Source organism: Perca fluviatilis, chromosome 1 (assembly GCF_010015445.1).
Source record: "Perca fluviatilis chromosome 1, GENO_Pfluv_1.0, whole genome shotgun sequence".
NCBI lineage: Eukaryota > Metazoa > Chordata > Actinopteri > Perciformes > Percidae > Perca > Perca fluviatilis.
The window spans coordinates 32,332,690-32,341,160 of record NC_053112.1 but is presented as its reverse complement, the minus strand read 5'-3'; the positions used below and the strand labels follow the sequence as shown (position 1 = coordinate 32,341,160).

At 39.6% G+C, this 8,471-nt stretch overlaps 1 protein-coding gene across 3 annotated transcripts in view; it reads right to left on the bottom strand.

Moving 5' to 3' along the window:
- arhgap10 (Rho GTPase activating protein 10) overlaps nt 1–8,471 on the bottom strand; it is a 96,940-nt gene that overhangs the window by 51,636 nt on the left and 36,833 nt on the right. The window lies entirely within an intron of this gene.

The following is an 8,471-nucleotide window of genomic DNA, read 5'->3' as shown; positions in this document are numbered from 1 at the left end:
TGCCACATGTATTAAGAGGGACTGCAGCTTACTGGATGTTTTTCCTTTTCAGACCATTCTTTGTAAACCCCTAAAAATGGTTGTGTGTGAAAATCCCAGTAACTGAGCAGATTGTGTAATACTCTAGACCAGCCCGGTCTTGGCACTAACAACCATGCCAACACCTCAAAGGTTTTAGATCACCTTCTTTCCCATTCTGAGATATCCAGTTTGGAGTTCAGGAGATTGCCCAGACCGGACCACACCCCTAAATGCAATTTGAAGCAAGCTGCAATGTGATTGGTTGATTAGATAAATTGCATTAATGAGAAATTTAACAGGTGTTCCTAATAATCCTTGGTAGTAGTGTATACAGCAATACAATACAAATCAGAATCAAACGGTGTCTTCATGACAGGAATAAAAATGTAGCCAGTGGGCTAAAGATCACCAAAGCCCAAATTACCATCGTGGCAACATTTGCTCTATTACTTAAGTGTCTTGTAATTTATAGTGGTGTATTGCTCCTCCGAGTGTGTGGTGAAAATGCACCGACATTGGCTTTGTGGGTGTCATGGGTAAAATCCAGGTCACCAATCAATATCTATTACCCTACAGACTAGGAGAGAAACAACATTAAGCTTAGCACATGGAGAAATGGAGGTTGTGCATCCATTATGTGCATCGTGCTTAAAACCTCTAGGTCCAGTCTTTGTTAATTTTGTAAACCTGCCAATAAATGTACATAAATAAGTTTCTTCAGCTTTTTAAAACTGTTTCCTTTGCTCACTTCAAAGAAAATTAAAAGGATATTCCTGTCACATTGATGCATGAAAATAAAAAATAACAAATCCAATGATCTCTAATCAAAATGGCACATCAGCCCAAGATGCGCATAAGTATCTGACTGTCTTTATGTTTAACTGCTGCTCTAATAAAGAAACCTACTGACAGAAACTCAGTGTTACTTATTACTGTGGCTCCTTTATATAACTAATGGGAATCTTTGCCGATGATGATTCCTAGACTCAAATGTGTGTCTTAATTACCCTTGTTCATACAGTCGCCCTATTCAATCTGCATACTCTGCGGACAGTTTGTGAGTGCAGATGGTAGCTCACTCTCAGCCATGAGAACTAAAGCTGTACTAGAGATAAAGACTGGCTCATCTGACTGCAGGATACGCAAGTTACTCCCCAAAACATAAGTTTATCATACATTTCCCGGCTTGCACAGTTCTCTCGGTCGTCTTGGTCTTTCAGTTTTAATGAATACCGCTTTTCCCGATAAGAAGGAGGTCAAAATGTGTGCGTGCTTTGCTCCTCCACAACCTCAACACATTTATCCATTGCATTCTTTCTTCTGATTACCTTCTCTCTCTCTCTGCCTTTTGCTTCTTCTGCCCTCCCAATCTAAAGCTCTTGCTCTTGAGTCAATGCTACATGTCAAAGCAGCATCGTTAGAATTCAACACATTCTTTTAGGCGTGGCGAGACTTGGTTCACATGATCACGCCTTTCCTTGACCACTGACGAGGGCTTAAACAATTCTCCTTTCAGCTGCTCTTGGCCTGTACGCAGTCAAACACTGCAGTCCAGCCAAGGAGTACAGGTCAGAAAAAAACTATCCCAGTAGAACAGACACTGTGACATATATATACCAAATCACATGCAAAAATAAGAACTAGCCAAGAAACACAAGGTCTAGTTTGGGATGTCTCTGAGACTTGAAATATTTCAATACAAAAGCAGATTTTTCTAATTACAGGTGCTTACTACAGAGCAGCTAGTGCAATCTGTACCTATTTATTAAGTTATCATCATATGTCACACAGATGTTGAGGAGGCTATAATTCATGAAGCTAAAACCGTCCCTTAAATCTCTCATCAAAATTACAAATGTGTCTGTTACAACGAACACCTGTAACTAAACCTGTTGATCACAAAAGACAAAAATCTTGAGCAGAAATGCCTACACCACAGAAAAAAAATATTATTTACAGACTGCAAGATTTTCTACAGATTTTAATTTTCGCTTGTATTTACTAATATGACCTAACCAAAAACAAGTGAATTTGGTATATTATAATATTAATTATATTTAACAATATGTAATTGTAAGTTTAATACAAATTACCAACCTTGAACTCTGCTTGGATTTCAAACAGTTAGTAGTTAGTTATCCAAATGCCTTGGGCATGAGCGAGACAAAATGGTCAAGGTATTCCAGAGGTTTCTAAGACACACCAGCAATAAGCATAAAAAGAAGAGCAGAGTGCTAGGGAAAGTTCAGACAAATACCAAGAAAGTAGGTGGACATGGGAGGAGGTTCCTCCTGCACTCTTAGCTCCAATCAGGCTGGAAACGAATACTTCTCTGAGAGCAGGGGGTCTGCTGCATCTCTGTCGCTCTCATTGCGCGTGTGTGTGTGTTGTGTGTACATGTGTGCAAGTTTAACCCACGTCCTCTGGCTTAAGGCCAGGCTAAAGATATCGGGCAGCACCATAGTAACCTCTAATGCAATCAGGGATGGTGTAGCCACAACAAGACCAGTAGTAAATAGCAAAAACAATCCATCTTCCTCTGTCCATTTTGGTTTCTACTCGAGGATTCCCTACTGTAAAGCACACAAAGAAATTGGTTTTAAAAAAAACGAAATTAGATGTTTGACAAACAAAAGAATTAAAGGCAATTAGATACAGACAGCATCTTTTTTTTTTTATTGAGGGCCTGTCTGAGTCACAGTAACTTGGGAAATTACACAGGCCAGTAGCAATATTTCTCGCATCTTGGTCTCCAGGCTGACACCACCAAACACCTGCCCCCTTTCTAACTAAGCCTGTGTTTAGGCCGGGACAAACGTGCACACATATTGGTGCAACACACAGCACAGAGCAAGGGAAGAGGGGCAAAACTACCATGACAGCAGTGGGCTATATTAAGGGGCTGCAGACACAGCGGCTGGGGTCAGATCACACAGCACCACATAACTAGAGTGCCAGCTGCATGTGTGCGTGTGGGAAAAAGACAGGTGAACCTTTGGAGTTAAATGTGAACAGACACTGTCGACATATTTCTACCTTCAAAAGATTAACCCTCAAAACCTGATCATGAATCATCCAATATCTTGAAGCACTAAACTTCTCTAAGGAATACAACAGGAATCCAAATAACAGTTTCCTGGGAAAGTCGGCTTGGAAATTATCTGTACAACCCTTTAGGGAATCATTTCGTGTCCTGCATCTTGCATCTGCTATATCATTCTGGCTAACAACTAGTACTTTTGACACAGTGGGAAGTTTTTGTTGTTGATATCTCACATTTGTAAAAAAAAAAATTCCCCATCTAAAAAGTAGACTACCCCACAAAGAGGGAAGTTTTTTAAAGACCACAAGTCACAAGTCATCTGGCAGCAATAGCTTCTATTTGTCAGACTAACTTGATCATAACCTTCACATTAGCCAATATTTTTTCCAGTCCACGATTCGTAGCCCTGAAGCAATTTTACACTGATAACATTGAGTCAAACGTAACTTGTGATGTTAAGTATCACTGCTGGTGAAAAGATTCCTAACAATCCAATAAGGCTTTACAGATTAATCTAATTTTAGAGCTGAAGAGAGTAGTCAATCAACAGGATCAACAACTATTTTAATAATCAATTGGATGTTCAAGTCACTCAGTGGCAAAAATTTATTGGCTACAGCTTCGGCTCTATCCCAGATATAAATACATTCTAGTTTTTCTTACAAATGAGACAGTTGAAGATGTCAACTCAGGGAAACTGTGACTGACAATTTTCTTACTATTTTCTAACATAGATCAAACAATTAATGGATTAATAGAGAATAAAATCATCAGATCAGTGAAAATATATTATTATATTCCCATATCCAGCTTACCTAGTAATAGTAACCTCTATTTATTTATTTCTGTTACTTTCTATACTTCGCTGTATTTATTCCTGTTGTTTCTGTTGTACTGCTGCAACAATCCGAATATCCCCACGGGGGTTTAATAAAGGTGGATCTTACCTTAACCCTGCTTCATGAGACAAACTACCTTAACAGTAATTGCTTATTTTTTCATCTCTAAGTCAAAATTATTCTCAGAGTCCTCTTATGGGCTAAAAAGTTGCAATTTAATATTAGCATGCAATTTATCTGATGTCCCTTTAAACCTAGTTGAGGGAGAGGCCGTATAAGAGCACAAACAGGTCAACCTCAATCCAAACAAGACAATTAGGAGCTAATTCCCACTACCAAGGTGCGTAAATCATATGTGACCATGTAGCGTATCCCTGGAGACTCTGCTAAAGAGGTGATAGTGGTCTCCTTTTGCGAGTGAGTTTAGAGGGCCTCCTGTGGTGAGGAGTAGGCTTTCAGAGTGAGCCAACTGGTCACCCAGCTCAGTTCTCATGAGTTCTTGGCTGAAGCCCATCAAGCACCACACATCCACCTCAGCTCCTGCTTAACAGGGTGTGTGCAGACCTCCTATAGTGACAATAAAGCCTAATGTTAAAATGTTACTTTTAAAGAGAGTAGGTCGTCATGAATAGGCTTTTTAAAAAGTATACTTTAATTCTTCAGTGAGTCGTGATCACAAGTGAGTCATCTTTTGTGTCTCCAGGGTATGTAACACCTAGAGAAACCCATCATGGTACCTAGCTGTGACGCCAGCAACATCAGGTTCACCATCACCTCTTTTCATCCTCCATTTTCAAGAGAACAAATAGCTGTGGACGCAAAAGGGCAGAGACAGATAAAGATGAGGTAAAGAAGAAATTAAGATTTTGCAAGAGAAAAGAGAAGGATACAAGCAAAACGCAAACTATATAAAAGGCAGAAAGGATAAATAGAACAAAAAGAGGGGAGATTGTAGACCCCTCCTCCTCTCCCTTCACCCGCCATCTGGTAGCCATCAGCGCCTCAATACAGGAAGGGCGGCCATGCCTTGCTGGGGCGCCAGGGAGCGGCTCTTTCCTCTCCCGTTGCTGCAGAAACAACCAATCCCGCCAGTGCATTGCATTACAGTGTAGTGCAGTGCAGTCCAGCCCATCCTAGCCTAAGCTAAACGACCAGCAGCAGCTCAGGACCAGGCGCTCACACCCCAGCAACACCGCAAAGAGGAGCACAGAGCAACCTCACATTCCTGCTGTCTGTGCCTGCCAAGAAGCACTGGGAACGGAAAGAAAGAGGGAGAGAACAGAAAGCTGCCCTCACTGGAGGCTGCCTAACGGTGGTGTTTAAAACACCCAGTCGTTCTCATCCCGTTTGCTTTCTCTTCACTCTCCTCAACAATGACAACGTTATCAATTTCCTACATGGTGCTATATCCCAGCCTGCATGTCGCTGCATACATATCTATAGTCCCTACAACATTAGTCTTGAAGAAATCTCCCCTGCTTTGCAAGAATTCAGGGAATGCACATTATCATAAATTAGGCCCAACTTTTGTTTTGTCTTTTTTTTTTTCTCTCAAAATGACACAGGAACAGAGATCCCTACAGCCTTTTGTCTGGTTAGTGTAGACCATCTTTGCCCATCTGTGTTCTAGCCTGTTTTATGTTCAGAACAGACTACAAATCTACTCTGGAAATAGAAAGCAGCCTTATGACACATTCTATTTTCACTGTCTGGTGTCATTAGCTCAACAGTTGAAACATGAGAAACAATGCAAAGCAAGTATGTGAGACTTTTGATATAAAAAATATAATATATAAATATACAGTATATATATATATAAATATATATATATATACACATACAGTATTAGATATACAGTATATATATATATATATATATATATATATATATATATATACACATACACAGTATATATATATAGTATATACAGTATATATATATATAGTATGTTATAATATGTCACATCAATGTATATCACAATCGTCCTGATCATTCACGAAGGGAAAAAACACATGATGTGTACAATTAGCCTTGCCAAATAGTTCAGAGGTATCTGTCATCTGCATTTAATAATAGCGGCACTTGAAACTGTTCGACTTGGCACAGTGACAAACAGCACAAAAGGATAATTTTCCAACTCAGCAGAATCATATTCCAAAAGAAAACACAATTCAGAATCGGTTCCCAAGTTTCAAACAGGAAAGTCTGTATGAGAACCAGTTCTAGTCGCACCACAAGCTGCTGGTGGACTTGGCACACAGGACAGTAAACAGCTGCACCAGGCGAAAAAAAAGACACATCTGTTTACAAAATGCTCCATGTCAGCCTTGACCTACCAATTCAATCTCAGTGCTCCACTAAGGCAACAAACGCAGTTAAAGGAAGGATACAAAAATGTAATTCAAACATTTGTGAGGGAATTGTGCATAATCTGCACATAGCGCCACTCACGAGGCAAATGGTGTGTACTGAAACATTTTTCTTCTTCCTGAAAATTTGCTGCATCATTAACTTTCAGCTGAAAGTAAATTCACATACAGCAAACTCTCAAACCAAGCTGTTGATAGAGAAGCTTACAAGATGGCAGCTAAACAATCATCTTTAACTTTGTTTGGAGACTGTAAATGGGTGTCTGCTGTAATAAACAATGGTGTACTGCTCTTTGAAAAGCAGAGCCATTGCTCAAGAATCTGCATGGAAAGTGCACGGACGTCTCTAGTTTACAACAACAAGAGATGATCTACTGTGAAAGGAACAGTATGAGTGAGTGAAAGTTTAGACAAAAGCTGGTTATTTTGATATAATTGTTGTGCCTACCAAACTATCTGTATTGTTCTGATGCAGACAACCCAGATCAGAATCAGAATCAGCATCAGCTTTACTGGCCGGGTTTGGGTAAACAAACAAGGAATTTGACCTGCGGTTAATCTTTGCTCTCAAAGTACAACACTCACTTAAATAATAAAGAATAAAAACAGAAAGGACAGTAAGAAATATAAAAAAATACTGTTAAGTATAAAGTATACAGTATAACAGTACAATATCATTTACAATTTTACAAGAAAATATACAAAACATATCCAAGAAATATCCAAATCAGATACTACCGCCAGATGCTACTTACAAATGCTGCAACAGAGTCAGCAGGGAGATGAAGAAACCAGGGGACAGATGCATAAAACTCAGATATTCTATCTATGAAAGCCAGCAACTGTGTGTGTGTGTGTGTGTGTGTGTGTGTGTGTGTGTGTGTGTGTGTGTGTGTGTGTGTGTGTGTGTGTGTGTGTGTGTGTGTGTGTGTGTGCGTGCGTGTGTGTGTGTGTGTGTTGTCTTTTAAATACCTTGAAAACTGTTTATCCAATCTACTTGGCGGGTGTATTGCTGGGTACCCAATGAACTTGCCGTTTAGAATTTGGAGCAGTTTGCACAGCGCTGAATATTACTAAACTGTGAGTAAAACTAAGTGACCCCACAATAAGGGTATATGAGCGGCTTCCCCAGCAGGCTGAGCCGGGCACTGTGCTTCCCCCGCCCAGGCCAAATCGCCTTCTACTGCTTCATCAAACAACGTTTTATTACAAGACTATGCCTCTTACTTTACATTTAATCTCATCTCTCACCTTATTTCACACCTGGTCTGAAGTATGCGCGAGGTGCACAGAGTCTCACCACACAGGATTCTTTTATAAATACCAGTTTGTGTGAAATGGCATATTCATGGTATTTGTGCATATGCGTTGTTTATACTAAGATTTCTGGGACTACAAAATAATGCTGTAAGGACCACAGAGAGACAATGAGATATCCAAAATAGATACATTTGGTCTATCTATCTTTACTGGATGGCCCCCCTGAGTGATTGGTATATATGTGTGTGATTCATGTTTTCAAGACTCTCAAAACTGCTGCCACATAAAGATGGATAACACACATACTGCATAATCAAGAACACTGTAAAATAGAGATACGTCTGATGTTCATTACACAGTTCAAACATAATCTCACGTATGTGAGGCTGCAAAACACTGGTGACATATTCACCATGTGTCACAAAAATGCTATGCACTGCCAACTTTCAGAGGGCTTTGCTCTTACTGGCTGTTTTGTTTTGTGGCTGTGTTTTCCTTTGTGATGCAACACCATGATTTCAGGCTTACTATGCTCTATAAATATCTAGAAGAGAAGCAAGACATAATCACGTTCACCTCTATTGTGTTTTGAAACAAAGGCCTGAACACCAGTTCGGTTCTTAAAATATTTCAACAACTGAAGAAAAAAAAAACATTCTCAGTGCGTTCAATCAAAAAATAAAATGATTACTTTGAGAATCAAGCTGTAAGATGAGATCTACTGATCAGACTGTCCCCATGTTTGTGAGTCCCATAGCGCATCTCTTTGAAACCATGCTGGTTACCAATTTGACTGCGATGCAACTGATACACCTATGCATAACACAATGACGGTAGTCTGTGTCTGGGACAAAAGTGGGCCGGTAAGGATAACTATTGTAGTAGCACAGATATGAATATTTAATGGTTATTTGTTTGTAATGGACATTAAATAATTAA